General features: G+C 38.1%; 1 protein-coding gene and 1 long non-coding RNA gene across 8 annotated transcripts in view; one reads left to right on the top strand and one right to left on the bottom strand.

The window, feature by feature from the left end:
* bnc2 (basonuclin zinc finger protein 2) overlaps nt 1–18,923 on the bottom strand; it is a 384,791-nt gene that overhangs the window by 303,094 nt on the left and 62,774 nt on the right. The window lies entirely within an intron of this gene.
* LOC141353359 (uncharacterized) lies at nt 8,035–10,262 on the top strand. Of its 3 annotated transcripts, XR_012360442.1 has the most exons (4): nt 8,035–8,757; nt 9,152–9,295; nt 9,447–9,535; nt 9,617–10,262. It is a non-coding gene; the product is annotated as an uncharacterized lncRNA (long non-coding RNA). The 3 variants fall into 3 exon arrangements; XR_012360440.1 differs by having other exon boundaries at nt 8,035–8,782; nt 9,152–9,535; XR_012360436.1 differs by having other exon boundaries at nt 9,152–9,535.

Raw genomic sequence — 18,923 nt, forward strand, 5'->3', positions numbered from 1 at the left:
TGGATTATAAACTTTATTTACACACGTGAGGAATATCTTAATTTATGTCTGGACATTGAGGAAGAGAAGCATTTATCTTTAACATTTACCTAAGAAGAACAATGGAGAACGCACTGCTGGATTAGAAGTAAGTAACGTTAACAGTTAATTTATACCATTTATATTTGCTATCATGTAACTTAATATGCTCATGGCTTGTGCAGTTCAGCCTACATACAGTAACGTTAAGCAACCTTAGCAGACTACACGCTTCGGATTGAAAAACTTTCGTTGTTTACAAACGGACGCGATCTCACGTAATGGCGGATTTCCCTGTTTCATGCTGTAACAGTGTTAAACACAGTTATTCACTTATATCCTTCATGGAAACTTTCAGTAAGCCTGAACTGCTGTATCTTTTAAGTGTGTGCTGTAATATGATTCCATGTTTACATGCTTATTTACAAACGAGTACGCGTGACCTCCCATAATGGCGGATATCTGTTACATGTTGTACAGTGTTAAGACACAGTTATTCACTTTCGTATCTGTCATGGCAACTTTGAGTAAAGGCTGCACTGGGGGATTTGCTGTAAAATGATTCCATATTGTTTACATGCAAGGTAATTCCATACGCTTTACACGCGACACCGTTTATTATGAGCTCCGCGTTGTTTACACGGAGACGCGAGCTCGCGCACATCCATTTGCGATGTGGTTTTAAAGTTCATACTCGCTTACAGAAACGCGTTTAAAACAGAAGCTAGACGATAAGGGGATGGGCATCTGAAAACAGTCATCTGAAAACAGCTTTTTATATAACTAATTATTGCAGATGTTTATCTGAGATACTAATGTAGTTTATGATAGTTTATCTGAATGTAGTGCTATCATTTACCCATCAGTTATGTATGTAAGGGTATTTCTGTGGACAACTTATGCTAACAGCTGTTTATAACTCTCTTAGAGGTCTGAATCCCTCTCATCAGTACAAAACTATGAAGTGGAAAAACATATTCACACTCTTTGGATGTAAAGTTATATGGTAACATGAGCCACATGAAGTTTACAGCTCTGTTGTTTATCAGTTTCTTATACAAGTTAAGGTTTTTATTTAATAGGGTTCGTTTCCAAATAAACTGAAAATGTCCTACTGACCTTCATTTCTATTTTGATTATATTGTTAACTTCTTAATAAACCTCAAACAAATGTGTACATTTGTCCTCACATTCTTTACTGTAGTTCCCTCCTGCCTCATTATGCAGCTCATTATGCGAGCCTTTGTTTGCTAGCTGTCAATCAATCCTTCTCGCATACGGCCACTCTAAACAAAAAGGGTCTTACAATTTCTAAATCAATACATTGTTTTATGTGAATAAGTAGGCAGGATGATTTTCACATAATTTTAAAGAAAAAACTCTAGGCTACTAGATTCTGTTTAGGAAAGTCTTGTTTAGTATGGGTTTTGTGAACTTATATCAGTGACTTAAAATTTTTGCTTTTTTAAAAACCACGCATAAACCTTTTTCTCTGAAAAATACAAACATGTACATACATGTAGCTCATATAATATTTTAGCTCAGTTTGTGCTGAACACAGTGGTATGAGACACTTGCCATTATTATGTTTTAAAGCAACTGAAAAAAGACCAAATGTAAGAGCATGTCAGAACCTCTGACAGTGTCCCAAAATGGTCAAACCCCAGAGGGTTAAACTGTCAAACTGAGGAGGTTTCTTAGGAGAAATGTAGATTTTCCATGTTGTACATATAATATGAATAAAGTCACTTAGATAAACAAGTGAAATTTGAGTTTGTGTCCTGAACCCCACTGGCATTCCTTTGATGAACTTAAATCATCTATTTTAAAACAATTTAAATATTGTACATTTATAAACAGTTGCATTTTTTCTTTGGAGAAATGTAAATTGTTCAGGTTGTACATGCAATGGGTTGTACATGGCACAAGGCAACATAATAAACATCATAGCATTTTCTCAAAAGTTGTCTCTGGGTAAGAACATTTATTTTTAAGATTATTGTAGGCAAGATTGTGTATCGACGATCTTCAGACATATCGCATATAACAGGCTTTCATGACGATAGTTGGCAATGGTTATTATTATTATCTTGTGAACTGACTCAGGTGTGGCGGGGGCAGCCATCTTCTGAACAGGTTGGGGTGTGGTGGCAGCCATCTTGTGAACAGGCTTGGGTGTGGCAGCAGCCATCTTGTGAACTAGCCACCAATAGCGTAGCACACACAGGCATCCGTCACCGGCCAGGCTCTCCAGCCTGTGGAGCCTGGTGCCTACTCCCCCCCCCCACAAAAAAAACTGTTTAGGCAAGGAGTCCGCCTCTACCTCGCCCACAGTGGAGGAAGACCTGCTCAACGCCAGGGCTTGCTTAACAAAGTCCTAGAAAGTCCCCCAAGCTTCATATTTGTGATTTAAGTGGTTCATTTAATCTGGCCCGGTAAAAAACACTGAGTGACTTATCTGGAAAGTGGGTCTGTGGTGCAAGGTGCAAAAAGTCCTGGGTGTGATCCTCAAGGGAGCAAGAGCCCTGGCGGAGCATGAGGAGATGCATAGCAGGTGACCACTCTACTGCAAAGACTGACAACCAGGAAATGAACAAACAGGGTATATATACAAAACAAGAACCAATCACAGAACAGAAACAATGAGTAACTATGACAACAAACAAGAGGTGGTGGGATGAGTCAATGAGTGTCCATGGTAACAAACAAGGGCTGGAGCAAACAATCAAAAAGGGGGAACACTGGCAGACTAAGGCTGCGTCCGAAACCGAGTACTACCATACAAAAGCAGTAGGCGAATGAGTAGTATGCCCAAAACCTCAGTAGCCTATACATAAAACAGTAGGTGAGAATTACCGGGATTTTGGACTATTTCTCGCGAGATTCGGAGGTACGTATACTTAAGTACTGTCCGATAACGCCTACTTACCTACTGTATAGTAGGAGAAACAGTACACGAACCGAGTAGCATGTCCGAATCCTCAGAATTCATAAAATGAGTAGGCGAGAAATCCCCAGATGCCCCACTAAGTACGCCCAGAATCTGAAGCAAGCATCGGATGGACACTTATCTGTCCCAGCTTTCCCATGATTGCACGGGAAAGCAAAAGCAATTGACATATCGACCGGAGACCAGCCAATTGGGTGATTTCCATACACAGGGCTGTTCATTAGCACCCTGACTTCACACACAGACCCAGGATATCCCACAAAGTGCTCAGCTGATTCATGAAAATAAAGCTGTCGAATGCCACAGCTGTGTTGGGATGGCAGGAAATATGTGATAGTTTGTCAGAAAAATACATTTGAATAAAGTTTTTTTTATGGTATTCACTTCCATATGTTTTCATTTGTTGTGATGGTTTTATTCATTCATTTATTTATTCATGTTTCCTCTTGTTTTAAGTAAATAAAATAACTTCATTGCTTCACTAAAAATGTATAGATTCACATGGCCTGCATTTGTCTAGTTTGTATTCAAGCCAAGCAGCTGTCATCTCACAATGCATAAATTACAGTCTGCTTATTTAAGTATTGGTCAGCATTTTTCATTATTATTGCGAATAACATTTGAGGTGAGCTACAGTCTTCTCCAAAGGCGTGATCTTTTAGCAGCTGCCCGACTTCTCCTTTGTCCAGACATCCTTTTCAACCATTGCAAACACTGACATAGACCGTACAAAGAGTTGTCAAGAGTTACTAATGCAATCAGGTGTTAGTGCACCTGTCCCTCATACAAACGCATACGTTTTCATGCCTGTTTGAGTTCATGGACCGCTGTAAGAACCAACAGGCAGATGACATCAAAGTACCGTGAGAGTGATTCCAGAAATCATATGGAGAAGTCTGATTTCAAGTCGCTATTGCAGTATTGTGATGTCATCATCCTGTCGGTTCTTGTGGATACTACGTCATAGGTCATATGATAACGTCAACATGGCGGATGATGTCCATACTAACGTGAATGTAAGTACTGTTTGTAGCGCTCGTTAAGTAGGTACTTCTTGAAATTAAGTACCTACTCAGTAATTATGCGGTTTCTGATGCACCCCTAAAACAGGGCAGACACAGACAGGACTTGTAACACCTGAAAAATATGCACATGAAATTTAACTTGTTGAACTCACCTCAACATGTCTTTTATAATCATTTAACCCGCCATGGGCAATGCTCAAGTCACTGTTGCAAACTGTACAGCTTGCAAGATTGTCGTTATTTTTAACTCTTATAAGACAGTGGTACACTTTCGTGTAGTCTGGTGTAAAATGTGTAAAATGTGTTCTTTGGGGCACTCTCCCTCTGCCTTGGCACTCCTGTTTCTAAATACAATGAATAATTTAGTTCGGGAGAAGCGATAAAAGCCCGCCCAGACTGACAATTGATTGGTTGATTTACCGAAACAGGCCAATCAGAATGCTCTCTGTCTTACATGCGCTAATGAGGCACACACACGTAAGGTCTCCCCCTCCCTCTCTGCCTGGCGCGCTACATTGTTAGAGCCTAGTTCTGTCTCGCATGCGCGCTCTTGCTCGCTGGCTCTAGATTCCGGGAGATTGTAACTAATTTGTGGGCATCAGGGAGCTGTTATGAATATGCGGGAGACTCCCGGAACTTCCGGGAGACTTGGGATGTCTGCGACCAGTGAGTGTCAACGCTGGTCTATGGAGTGAATTTTGTGCCATATTTAAACAAACAAATCCAACAAGTTTGCAAACAAACTCAATCTGCTTGCAAAAGGAAAACTCGACTTGAAAAGCTTTGCAAACACAAAAGGCAATTTGAGAGAAAATGCAGAGGTGAAACAAATATGTACTTGCAGCAGAGATTTTCTTAGCTTGATTTTCTCACAAATGTGACCATGCATTCCAAAACAGCAGAAGGCACTCTCTAAACAGCAGATTGGCATTTTCAACTAGTCTCCATGAAAAGCCCTGAATTTTACCTTACATACCACCCCTACCAGTGGCAGCTGAATCACTTACATTTTCCTCCAGCACTGTGAATGTTTAATGGGTACAAGAAAAAATGATACAAGAAACTATAATTATTTGTGTTGTCAGCTTATACACATTGGGTTTGTCTATTCAGGGCTTCGGACTAATATTTGACAGAGGTGGCACTGGCGCCACCAAATTGTACAGCTGGTGGTGCTGGGCCTCAATCTGCACTCTTAAAATTGATGTGTTAAAAATTTACACAAAATATGTGTAAAAGGATTCTAACACATTTTTGTGTTGGAACTGACACATAATGTGTAAATATTATGCTTAACTGCTTACACAATGAATGTGTAAAACACGTTAACCAGTACACAATAAAATGAAATGCATAATTATTGTAGTTTAATGACGATTTATATTTAAACGAAGTAACATGAAAAAATGTGATATTTAAGCAATATCACTCGAGTAGGAGTGTGATATAGCTCTATATCATCACGGCTGTGATTAGGCCAGAGGCACCAGGCCGCAGGCCGAGTGCCGGAGGCAATCACAGCCGTGATGATATAGAGCTATATCACACGACTCCGAGAGCGATATTGCTTTTATACAACAGTTCGATGGCACACGTTTGAAAAACGAAAACTAGAAAACAACAACGGAGTTATTTTAAAAGCCTCTTTGTTTGAGAACTACTTCTTCCGCCACGGATTTGAGGGCGGCCAGAATGACAGGTAAAACTTTCGGCTGCTTTGAAGCTCATAACAACTCAATGGACAGAAAAGCCGTTACTTTATATTACCGTTTCTTGGTCACAAAGTGTAGTTTTAAGATTAGTTCAGTCGAGAATGTATATGTATTATATTTAAATCTGCAGTCGATTAGTAAAGATAGCGCCTGTTTGAACGTTTGCTTAGTGAGATTCGGTACGAATGAGAACCAAAGCATGAGCGGACATCAGTGTTCACTCGCCCCGCTGACCACCGCCCTCTCTGGGCTACATTTCTGACAGAGATACCCTGGCTCTCATGTTGGCCTTGTTTGTTTATGATCGTCAAAATGAGATCAAATCAGCAGTATTTGGTGTCATGATCAAACTATTACTTGTTTTTTAATTCATATTTAGTGTCTTTTGTGTTGTTATTGTTTTGGCGCGAGGTAAAAGTTAATAAAACTACTTGTATAACGTTACTATTGCTTTCTCATTTATTCTTAACGTGATACGAGCACTCGATTATTATTATTAAACTTTGTTCTTGTCAGTACTATATAAAACGGTTTTTTATAAGTGTCAGAGATATGTTTTTGCATGCTGCTTATAAATATACCAGTGGCGATATCTCATAACATGTTTTAATAGTCAGGTCACGGTAAAGTAAATGATCAATGTCCACATTTCAAAGCTGCGGTGCTTACCTGCAGTTCCACGGTGTTTTCGCGTTCTGATAAGAAATATAGCTCCAGAAAAAAAAGAGTGTTTATATTCCTCTTTCCAAGTGTTAATCGTCCACACGATGTGACAAGACATTTCTCCCATTAACTGTAACGTAACATCCAAGAGCGCTGATCTTTGACGGAATAACTTCCGATTGGGGATTCACAGACTGATTTATGAGCTAGTAAACTAATGAGACAAACGGAGAGTGATTCAAAACAGGGCGTCTGTGTTTTTCCATTCAGAGATGAGCCTGCTTAGGACCTCCATTCACTAGGTGGCGGAATGATACGAAAGGTGAAGCGGTTACAGTGCCGATATCAGCACAATATCGCATAGGTCTTAGCCAATCAGATTCGAGAACCAGAAAGAACTGTTGTATAAAAAACTATATCCTGTCGTTTTCATAAAAAAGTGATTTAGGCAGCGTGCACTGACACTGATTATCCTGTACGTTTGTTTGTTATAAAAACCAAATATCATATATAACACATTCCTTTTTTATTAAGTATAAGATGTTTGTGCAACAGGAAATATACAAGCAAATTCGGTCAAAAGCACAAATAAGTCTGCACTTCACCACAAAGTTAAGTTTTACAATGCAACTTTGTCCTTAGTCAAAACGATTTGCCCAGGAACAGATAATATATTTGAGACCAAAGATTGTCCATAAGACAGAATCGAAAATAAAATATATATAACACTGTTAACCACTACTAACACATAACACCCAGCGGCGATTTTCAGAAGGACTTGCCGAGATCAAGCTGCGTTGGGCGGGGTACATGAGCGCTAAGTACCCGTTGGTTGTCTGGATCAGAACTCCGAAAAAGTCAGGGCAGATTTTTTAATAAACGCTCTCTTTATAAACCGACCGCAAATTTGAACTTTTCATACATACATTCTCGCCTAAAAAGCTTTTGAACATACACTTTGTGACACAATAAGAGTAATATTTCAAACATTATGCAGGCGCTCTCTTCCATTGGTGGCTGTCGTAAGTTCACACGAATCTGCTGATGACGTTTCACATGGACAGACAACTACGCATTATTGTATTTTTAATTGTATTTTTTGCTTGTGTTATTTTTATTTAATTATTATGAAAATCATGATCATTATTATTGACCCTTGGCTGGCAGTCTGTTTTGAATTTGTTGTTTTATTGAAAAAACAAACTGCAAACTGTCTGCATCAGGTAAGAAATTAAATTAAAAATTACAGTTATAATATGATATCTATTTTTCATATAGTGTAAGAAACTTATAAATGGTGCAGGAGACTGTTAATTTAAACTTTATTATGGTAACGTTAAATGCTCGCTCGTTTTGCAAAGTTACGTTTGGAGATTCATGTTAACAGTCATTGTTTAATGAAAGGCACATTGGACTACGGGTTAGTAATATGTGTGACACTTGCTTGCAGCACTGTAACGTAAGTCGTTAACACCGTGTCCTAAATAGACGTGACACGCGGTAACGGGTTTCTTTTCAGTTTATGTCTTTACGTTATAGGACGGGTCATTATAAATTATGCCTTTCGATTATCGCAACGCCTCGTCGCATTTGGTTAAGCACATGGTGGAACAGTATGCACATCACTGTACCTAACGTACTGTACACCTGTGAGCGGCATGACGAGACAAAAGACGGTAAAGCTCATTATTAATCGCTGATGCTGTACATTCTGGATGATGCACAGCCACATTTTATAATACCGTTTTTTATTTTCGTGTCGCGCCGCTCGCGTTCAATATAAAGTTAGACAAGACGCAATTAATTACTGGGAGAGTAGTGGTCTAATGGAAAGAGTCGAACTTCACGAACCTTTCACTGCTTGCAGTTAGGCTAAAGTGCTACGTGAATAAGATGGGTGTAGTTTTGTGCTACTAGCTGTAAAGTGTTTTTGCACTATTGAGTTATAAATACTGCCCAGTAATACTTAACTAGATGTAAATCACAATTCTTGTGTCAATGTTTGTTTGTAATCTTTTTCAGCTATCCATCTGAAAAAGAAAAGCTGGCACTCTCAAAGGAGATTGTGTTGTTGGATTATGGTCTCATTTGGTCAAAAAGAGGGACCTGTACTGTAAGGATGCTTTTACATACTTCATTTATGTGTATGACTTACTTGACAATGTGTATAAAAACTGTACTTGACTCTAACAAAGTGCTATTTTTGCAATGATCATGATAGGAGCATTATTTTATTTTTTATTTTTTTGATGGGCCATCACACAGTGGATTTATAAAAATGAGATTACAGAACATCAGACGGTAGCTTCAACAGAGTTGAAGTGGGAGGACATCATCAATAAAGAATGCCATTGACCAAACCTTCAGTCATCAAAGAAGATGGATACAGGTAATGACAAAATCACCAATTATTGGTGAAATCTTTAAGGAATATCCCCAATTTCTGGACATGCCAGTGTTTGTAATATACTTAAAGGCGGAGTGCACAATGTTTGAAAGCCAATGTTGATATTTGAAATCACCTAAACAAACACGGCCCTACCCCAATAGAATCTGGACCTTCTTTTAAAAGACCCGCCCCACAAATACGCAACCCGGCAAAGATGTCGGTTAGTAGACACGCTGCTTACTGCTGATTGGCTATAAGTGTGTTTTGGTAGTTGGCCCGTCTCCTTTTCCAAAGCGTTTTTCAAACATTGTGCACTCCGCCTTTAACTGGAGATAACTTTACACAAAGTGTTTCATAATTCCAATATTAATATTTCTTTTTAAATTCACTGAAGGGGGACATCAAGTTTTCCAGACTTACCGATGGGAAAGAAGAAATGGGAATGGGACAATTATTGAGAAGCTCAGGGAAAAAGCATCTTTAGAGAAGAAAATGGACATCAGACATTTATTGAAGAAAGCTGACAGTCAACATAATGGTATGATTTCCTATCTCTGTTCCAAATGTTTAATTTGGAAAATGACGTTTAAAATGTAACATTCAAAGTACGATATAAAAGTAATCCTTTTTTAAGAATGTTTTCTCATAATTTATATTTTGCATGTGACCTGCATGTTTACTACACCCAGATGAGAGCTGTGTTATACAATGTTAAGGATACTCGTTCATCTTCTGCTGTGTGAATTCTGGTGTGTCAGTCCTGTGGGACTTGATGCTGGTAGGCTTTAAACTTTATATAAAATAAGTAATTTTCATGCAACAACATTTTTTAATGATGTTCATTGTTTCATTTGTGTAGGCTGGTACCAGTGTGACGTCTTTGCTTACTAAATGATCAAAGGGTGTCTGAAATCAGCTCAGCCACAGTTGGTTTCCAACGGTTCTTCAGGACATGGAGGCCACTACGTAACTGTTGCAATGAATGATTATTTTGCCTTTCCACCTGATGTTGACAATCTGACCTGTGCGGTACTGAAAACAACTTGCACTGACATATCTTAAAATATATCAGTGCCCTTTGTTTTGCCTCAAAATGCACTCCAGTAATGTTTTTTGTTGAAACCAGTTATATTTCCTAATTAAACTAAGGCCTAGTCCTGGATTAAGCTAATCCCCTTTCCGGGAAACCGCCCCTAAATGTTTTGTGACGGAAATTTCTTTGAATACACTTGTCAAGTTCATTTTAAGTATTTTTCTAAATGTAAGATAAGATGTTAATGTTTCAGGACAATTTAAACATTTTTGATAACTTGCATGTTGGAAACGATTTCAGACATTGTTCTATTCAACATGTTTAACACAGTTGCTTTTAAATTCAATGAATTATTTTATAAATAGTGTTTTAAAACGTATCAATGTAATGTATGTTTTAAGTAATTATACTTGCACTAACATTTATTTAAATTAGCATACATCTAGCAACATAAAGTACTAGCATATTTTCATGCAAGCATTAATTGTCAAATATTTGTTATTTTACAAATAAATAGTTTGTGAATAATATTCAATAGTTGTCTGCTTGATTTCATAATTTAAAGTTTACAAATCATATGTTTTGTTTCTCTTTAATATTAAAACTAAACAATTACTCTGTAACACACAGTTGTGTTAGATTAATAGAAAGTTACACATTAATGTGTTTACTGAAGCAACACATTTTTGTGTTGCATTTTATAACACATATTCTGTGTTAAATTTAACTCAACATGTGTTGTCCCTGCGCACACTCAGAACATGTGTAAAAAATAACACATGTTGTGTTGTTTTTAACACATTTGTTTTAAGAGTGTGGTGGCAACAGTTACTGGGTGGTGTAAAAACATAAAAATAAACACTAAAACTAGTCCAAACATGTTTATTGCATTAATAAATTCATTACAAATACAGATAATTTTCTTCTTTATATACATAAATTATTTTTTCTCTTAACATATTTTTGCCTTACTGTAAACCATTAAACTTACAATTAACTTTTTCTTACTTTGTAGTAAATACTTTAGGCTATTTAAGACAAGACTTGAGTAAAGAAATAACATTCTTGTGCTATAATCACAACATAATGTCTCCATGCAACTCTAATTTGAGGTACTGAGCACAATGTTTTACATCTTTTCTGACTTCTAGTGTGAACACACAGTGAACAGCGCTATCTTTAGGCTTTCATAAATAAAACTAAAGCGGCTGATCTCTGCATCTTTAATTAGTTTCATTTTGCGAGTGTGTGGAAGTTGCGTGAGCTTATTTAATCAATTGCGCTGAAATATCAAAGAAAGCTCTTACATACACATGTACAAAACACTGTGCAGCATGTTTACTTAAACCCGTCATTTCTCCCGCAAATCGTTGAACTCGCATCTGGTGTAAACCCACAGTTACGCTTTGCGTGTTAGAATGTTCGAACCCCAGAGGTTTTTTATCAGTTATTTGCATTATTCACATTTTTGTCCCACATAATATACTGGTAAACATTTGAAGTGGATCAAAACCTTTCATAAAAGTTGTCTTAAAATTTTTATTAATACCCATTATTGTCACAGGACAACTTTGATACATTTTTTTGATCCACTTAAAATGTTGACTAGTGTACTTTATAGATAGTATTGTATGTACACATACTTGTGGGTGTGAACATTATTCAATAAAATATAGTATTGAATCTTATGAATATTAAAGGCTCTCTAAGCGAATCGGTGTGTTGATTTTTGAAATGTGTTTTTCAAACAAACTGAGCGTAGTGAACTCCTCCCCCTACCTTCCGTGCTTTCATGAACGCGCCCAAACCCAACCCCCAAATCCTTCTTGCCATTTATTGGCTGGAACACTTTGTTTTGTTTTGTGGTGCAGGTTTGGCCACTGTGTTTATATTGAAGTTTGTAGAGCCGGGGCTGTCTACAGAGATCGCGGTTTTTTACAGCTTGATCAGCGAACAGGCAGCAAGCAGATAGTGAAAAATGTTTTATGGTCTAAAACGCGTGAATTCGCTTAGAGAGCCTTTAACTCTTATTAATTAATACTGAAATGTATTGCCACACTTGAATGAGTAAATACATGTATTATATTGACCATTCACATGCATGTGGTCTAAGCTTTATTTGTACACATAATATTAATATTCATCTGAATTTCATCAGCTTGTTGCTTCACTGACGGAGCTTCTTCCAGAAGCGACTGCTATATGTTTTATTAACCAAAAGATGGTGCTGTTTTCGACACCCTCTTTGAGGCTGCGAATAATGGTTCGAAACAGTAAGGGATGTATCGGTGCTTTATTCAAAGCTTTATTTCACAATCCCTACCTGTTACAAGTTCTCTCTGGGGCGGTTTCCCGGACAGGGATTATCTTAATCCAGGACTATTCCTTATTTTAATTAGGGAATATAACTAGTTTTAACAAACATGCCTTACTAAAAACATTACTTGTGTGCATTTTGAGGCAAAACAAACGGCACTGATGTATTTTAAGATATGTAAGTGCAAGTTGTTTTCAGTTTGGAAAGCTCTAAAAAAAGCTCTAAGACTAGTGTAATCCCAGTCCGGGAAACCGCCCCTCTGTGTCTGCCCGGTTTTAGTCTGCCTGCATTCCCTCCTGTTAATTGGTTACTGTGCCCCCTTGTTTGTTACCATGAACACTCATTGACTCACCCACCACCTCTTGTTTGTTGTCATAGTTACTCATTGTCTCTGTTCTGTGATCGGTTGTTATCATGTTTAAATACCCTGTTTGTTCAGTACCTGTTTGACAGTCGTTGTAAATGTTACTCCTGAGTTTTTCCTGTGTTTCCTCATGTTTATCTGCCTTGTTTTCTTGTTTTATATATGGATTACCTGTGTATGACCTGTTTTATCTACCTGTTTTATGGATTGTGTTATGGAATACCTTTAAATAAAACTCAAGCTGCATTTGGATCTGCACCTTGTCTTGCCTGCCTGTACCCGTAACAATTCCTAAGGGTTCACATACTTTTTCTTGCCACTGTATGTTTGGGCAATGACTTGACTGCTTTACCTTTCCCTTAGTCTATCTGGATACCATTGGTGCTGACAACAGATCCTAGAAAAAGTTGGAGGACTGATGTAATATGCTGTTTTCCAGAAAAAGGGGGACTCAAGTTATATAACTTGACTCAAGTCAGACTTAATCGCAAATTTTAGGACTTGAGACTTGCTTTCAAATGATAGTGTTTATTATTAATAAACATTCATGACTCAAGACTTGACTCAGACTTGAGTTAAATGACCCGAAATAACTTTTTTATAAATATCTGTTTCTGAACGCACTGCAATGGCACAAACTAACCACGTGACACAGCAGCCAAGCAGAGGCAGAGTGCTAACTTATAAGCATTAACAGTCGTGACTGAACATGGACTGGATGTGAGCAACCTAGTCATGCTGTAAAGAACATGCAGGAAAGGAAAAATTCAAATAATACAAAGAGAACATTTCTCACCCAAATATTATTTGCATTTTTGATGTGTGGATCTTGATTTGTGTATTCATAATTTTGTTGATTGTTCATTTTGATTTGCCCTTTTCCCGTTTCTCTTACCTGCATGCATTCTTTTGTACTGTCTAGTTCAGGGGTGTCCAATACGTCGATCGCAAAGGCAATGCCGGTTTATGGCAGTTGCAGGCACCTTTTTGAATGATATTCTATGGACAGGGAGCGTTTGCGCGCTGTTTAAGCTATGTTTATGCGCGCTGAGCGCCTTGCGGTTTTTGCTTTTCCTGCCGGCCGCAGGACGCGCCTTTGAAGGAACGCTGAGAGCGGAGAAGCGCCCGACGTCATTCACTTCTTTCCATTGTCCAATCGAATGAGGGGAGAGGCGGGCCTTACGTTGTGGTGAGGGAAGTTTACAGTTGCGTTGAAGAACCGGACTCCACTCGCTCACTCTCTCCTGCGTGTTTGTGCACCTTTCATCCTCAAACAAGGTCAGAGCAAGCGTCCTCTTTTTAAAGTTTCTGCTAATATGACAGTTAACAGCAAAAGAGCGCTCACGCTTCAATATTTGATTGACAAGACAGCTGACTTGGTGGTTGCCTAGTAATAGAAAGCCGCGTTTTTAAAGAGAGGCTTCTGATGTTGTCTTTTTCTAGTTTGTATCACTAAACTGCATCTCCGCTATTTTAAGCAGTACTTGACATGTACTCAATGACTTTTTTAACTCCTCAAAAAGAATGGAGTAGCCTAATGGGGACAGCCTTAAATTCAATGTAGAGATATACAGTATAGTCCTAATACACTTTTAAATTGTCATTAAAAAATGTAACTGTATTTTTTAGCAAGTAGATCTTGTCGGCTTTATCATTTTAAAAGTAGATCACCACACAAAAAAGTCTGGACACCCCTGGTCTAGTTATATGCTAGCAATAGAATAGGTTATCCCAGGACTGCCTTGAATGCTAAAAGTAATATTAATAACTGTAAGCTTGTTATGATCAATGGTTTTATGACAATTTCTGATGAAGCAGAATGAAACAGAAGCCATTTAATTAACTTTTTCCCTGCCATTGACGAGTATTCTAGCTGACAAAGACAAGTTTTTACATCAATCCATATTTCCACTATTATGCAGTATGTGGCACTCTGATCCTGGCTCAAAATAAAGTTGGTACTATCCTGATGCACACATTTTACAGACAAAAAGCTCTGTCGATATCTTTTAGAACAGACTCAATGTCAGAGTCCACACATCTGAATTCTACAGCAGCGCATTTCGTTGTAAATAGATTCAACACACGCGCTCTTTGGTGACATGGTTGATTACGTTACTGTTGATCATCTGTCCATCATCGTATAAAGCCCGCCCTGACAATTTGATTGGTCGACCAGCTTTGGGTCTCGCATAGTAGCTCCTCAACGGAGAAACCCCAGACGGATCTTCCCGTCTTTTAAAATGTTGTGGGAGGGGCTAAGATCGGCTGGGACCCAGGCTAATAAAGTGCCTATTTTAACATGCCACAATAAATTCCTTATATGGTATTTTGAGCTAAAACTTCACATATGTACTCTGGGGACATCAAAGATTTATTTTAATATCTTAAAAACTTCTTGTGGAATGTCCCCTTTAAACATACGTGTTTAGACACAGATGTTAAACTCAATCAGGACATATCAAGCGATCTCTAAAAAAGCAATAGTGAAACATAGTAACTTACTAAAATGTTTTACTCACATAGTACTGCTGTCCCATTCCTGTCAGATCAAATATTAATAGTGCCTTTAATCACAGTCTCTCTGCAAATCCAGCATGGACTTGTGGCTTCTTTACAAATTAATCCGCAGTACACAAGCACTACCCAAACGAGCTGGAACTTCTTAAAAACAAACTTCAAACATGCATTCCTAATGTTAGTTTCCGAAGGAAGGTTATACAGCGACCTTCCACTACCGAACACTCATGGGTACTTATAACAGATCACTGCGTCAAAATAAAAGTCTCTCAGGAAAAATGTATTTAAAAGTCATTTTGGTTACATTTGGCAATCTATAAAAACATGTTTACTTATTGTTGAGACACTGCATACGTTTGCTTTGTCCCTGGCCCACACGTGTGTCACACGAAGCTGTGGGTGGGGCTACAAAAGTTGTTGCCTTTTGGGTTTGAAGGAGGTGTTAAATTCGTTTTTTAAATGTTAAAAGGAAAAGTTTTACTTCTGAAGCTTGCAGGATGTTCATTTAAGTATGATGACCTGCTGATGACCAAACAGGGAAGCCACCAAACACTTCCGTGTTTTCCCTATTTAAAGACTGTTACATGAGGAGTTATACCAGTAAGTATGGTGCCACAAAATAAAACTTTTTTTTGGTACCATAGGAATGAATGGGGCTAGGCTAAATGCTAACACATTCACAACGCGCTGTACAGTGCACGCATTGAAAAAAGATAGGTATTTATTAATTCGTCTAGGTTGAGGTAACATAGTTTAATATGGCAAAAGGGTAGACTATTCCTTTAAAATAGATTTTTTGATTCACTGCCCTTTAAAAACTCTCTTAGTCCATAACCACTGTAGATTTAACTTTTTTAAAATATATAAATTCAGTTAAATCATTAAAATTTGTATGACTTGCCAGTGCTTGACCCAAGCTACGACTTCTGGGGTAGCATTCAGTCGCTGCAGTTTTCAGACTGCATGATGGATTGGCGACAGGGGGTTTCAAACTCCATGACTTTTCCGACAACTTTGTCCCGGTCCGCAAACTACGCCTCACAACCAAACACACACGGGAAGTGATGCGAAGGAAACATTCTCATGTGAGACTGGGATTATTATGAAAAAAATGCATGTGCGCTCATTTGCAGCAGAAAGAAGAACAATAAATAAAGATTATGAAGGAGGAAATGGTTGAGAGAAAAATAAATAAAGATTATGAGGGAGGAAATGGTTGGGAGACTCCTCCACGAACTTCCAGCTGCCCTGTATGTTGCTCTCTCATTGGCTGTAAGTCAATGCCGATGTTATTTTCAGTCAAAACACATTTCACACGGCATGATTTTGAATCGCCGACAGGTTCAGAATCAGATATTTATCATACCAGATATTTCACGGGTGTCGCCGACTCGTCTGCGATTCTCTCAAATCACGTTTTTGATAAATCACTTTGTGTGATTGTCACTCGTGTGCATGAGCATCAATTTGTCTGTGATTTCGGGCATTTGTTGGCGATTTCTCAAAACCTGTCGGCGTGTCAAAATCAGGGCTAAAATCGTGCAGTCTGAACTCGACAATTACTGCCACCTCTGCTGTATTCAGCCTTAAGGGAGTGACAGAACTCCCTCAGCTTGGCCAGCACAAACATTACATGGTGCCTCGGACCCCATTAACTCCCTGGAGTCGATGGCAGTGCGGGCGCCGTAACCTCTTTTTAAATCACTCCGCAAAGAGGCTTAGATTAATCTGCTGAGATTGGACATAAATATTTGATTTAAACATCATTTAAAATATTAAAAGTGTCTATTTTTTTGTGTGTCCATTCCCAATAAAAACAGAATGTTGTGCTTTTCGCAAAAAAGTAAAGTCCTCAGAAACACGTCAGAAAAATTAACTGTACTTAATAAGTAATTTTCAGACAAACAAAAGATAAATGTCTACATGATGTTGGAATGTCTACTTTTAAATGAGAGTCATTCCACATGCATACCTCAGGCCCCACAGTCAAAGCACAGTCAATGCATCATTCAGTTTCTGCATTAAGTGCTGTGAATCCATATTGTATTACATGAGTGCAGCAAACTGGACATCTAAAGCCTTATTTACTTGAGTATGTCTCCTTACTGCAAGTTCTATAAAGAGGCGAGTGATTCCTTTGTGCTTCTGTCAAACAGTAATGTGCGATGGCCACGCACATCCGGAAACAAACGAGGCATCATATTTGATGCACTTTGTGCAATTCTTATAAATTACATGATTGCAAATGGTACATCTTAACCTTTGTTTATATGCGTCTGTCTAAGCACAACAAGTTCATTACACACACGATCACAGTCTCGCCAGGCATTTCTTTGTGCTTCTTTCAAACAACATGTTATGGAGTAATGGCATCTGTAAACAAACATGTAGTATTGATAAGCTGACCATGCTCATCAATTACTAAATTTAACATGATTTACTATAGTATTTGTAGCTAAACCACAATACCCACAAATGTACCATTGTCTTATTACAGAAACCAGTTTAATTTTCACATATGGTTAAACAAAATGTATTTAGCCAAAAACATGGTTGCACTTTTACTGTTGTAAAACCATGGTTTCTCTAAGTTATAATTGTGCAATATATATACACCGATCAGCCAAAACATTATGACCACCTGCGTAATATTTTGTTGGTTCACCTTTTGCCACCAAAACAGCCATTTCAGTTACAGTAGCATGGACCATTTTTGATAGTTACTGACCACTGTAGACCTGCAACACTCCACAAGAGCTGCAGGTATGGAGATGATCTGACCCGGTTGTCTAGCCATAAAGTTTGGCCTTTGTTAAAGCCGCTCAGATCCTTACACTTGCCCATTTTGCCTACTTCTAACACACAAACTACACTTGTCCTCAAAGTTGATGTGTTAGAAGTGTTAGAAAATATCTGCTCATAATAATTACATTTTAATTATTATGTACAAACAGAAAATCGGCCAAACATATCAGCCAATAAAATCGGCATAATCAGCATAGGCTGCCCAGATTTTTAAATATCGGAATCGGCAGAGGAAAAATCACATTGTTTGATCTCTAGTTAGGAATACAATCTGGAAGAGGTTGTGCCCCACTTCAGAAAGTCTCCCAAGGACAAGGACAGAGTTAAGTTATGCCAAGCAAGTGATGGGCACCCTGGCATGACATCCCTAATTCAGAAAGCTTCCCATAGACTAGGTCAGTGTTTCCCAATCCTGGTCCTCGAGGCCCCCCTCCTAGAAAGTTTTAGATGTCTTCTTATTTAACACACCTGATTTAACTCATCAGCTTGTTAGGGAGACATTTTGGAAGGAGGCTGATAAGTTGAATCAGGTGTTTTAAATAAGGAGACATCTAAAACTTTCTGGGAGGGGGGCCTCGAGGACCAGGATTGGGAAGCACTGGACTAGGTCAGGGTTGGGTTGTGCTGAGCATGCCATTGGCACACTAGAATAACATCAGTGGTTGATCTTTCCAGAACAGAAGATGAAACCTTTTACATGAAGTCTTAGTTGGTTGATACAATAGCAGATGATACCTTTCCAATTATGCACAAGATTTTGCAGGTAGATTTTGTTGAGTTTAAATGAAAAATTTGCCATACCTTTTTCATTACACTATTTTACTATATAACCTTTAGCAACCCATAGAAGACAGGTATAGGTACAGACCTTAAGAATAACTAATAACCTGTAGTTTGTTATTTTACTATTTAAAGTATTATTGTAACCATTAAGTTTGAAAAATATACGCATGTTAAATCACATGTTGCTTGTTTAAAGAAAGACAAACACACAATATTGCATTAAATGTTCACTGAAGTAGAGATAATAAACATGTATAAGAAAGAATAATGTATTTAACCTATAAAGGATAGACAAAGGAACAAAGAGTGAGTTACCATCAGTTGGATATCTTGTAGATGCGTCG

The sequence above is a fragment of the Misgurnus anguillicaudatus genome, chromosome 3 (genome assembly GCF_027580225.2).
Source record: "Misgurnus anguillicaudatus chromosome 3, ASM2758022v2, whole genome shotgun sequence".
Taxonomy (NCBI): Eukaryota; Metazoa; Chordata; class Actinopteri; order Cypriniformes; family Cobitidae; genus Misgurnus; species Misgurnus anguillicaudatus.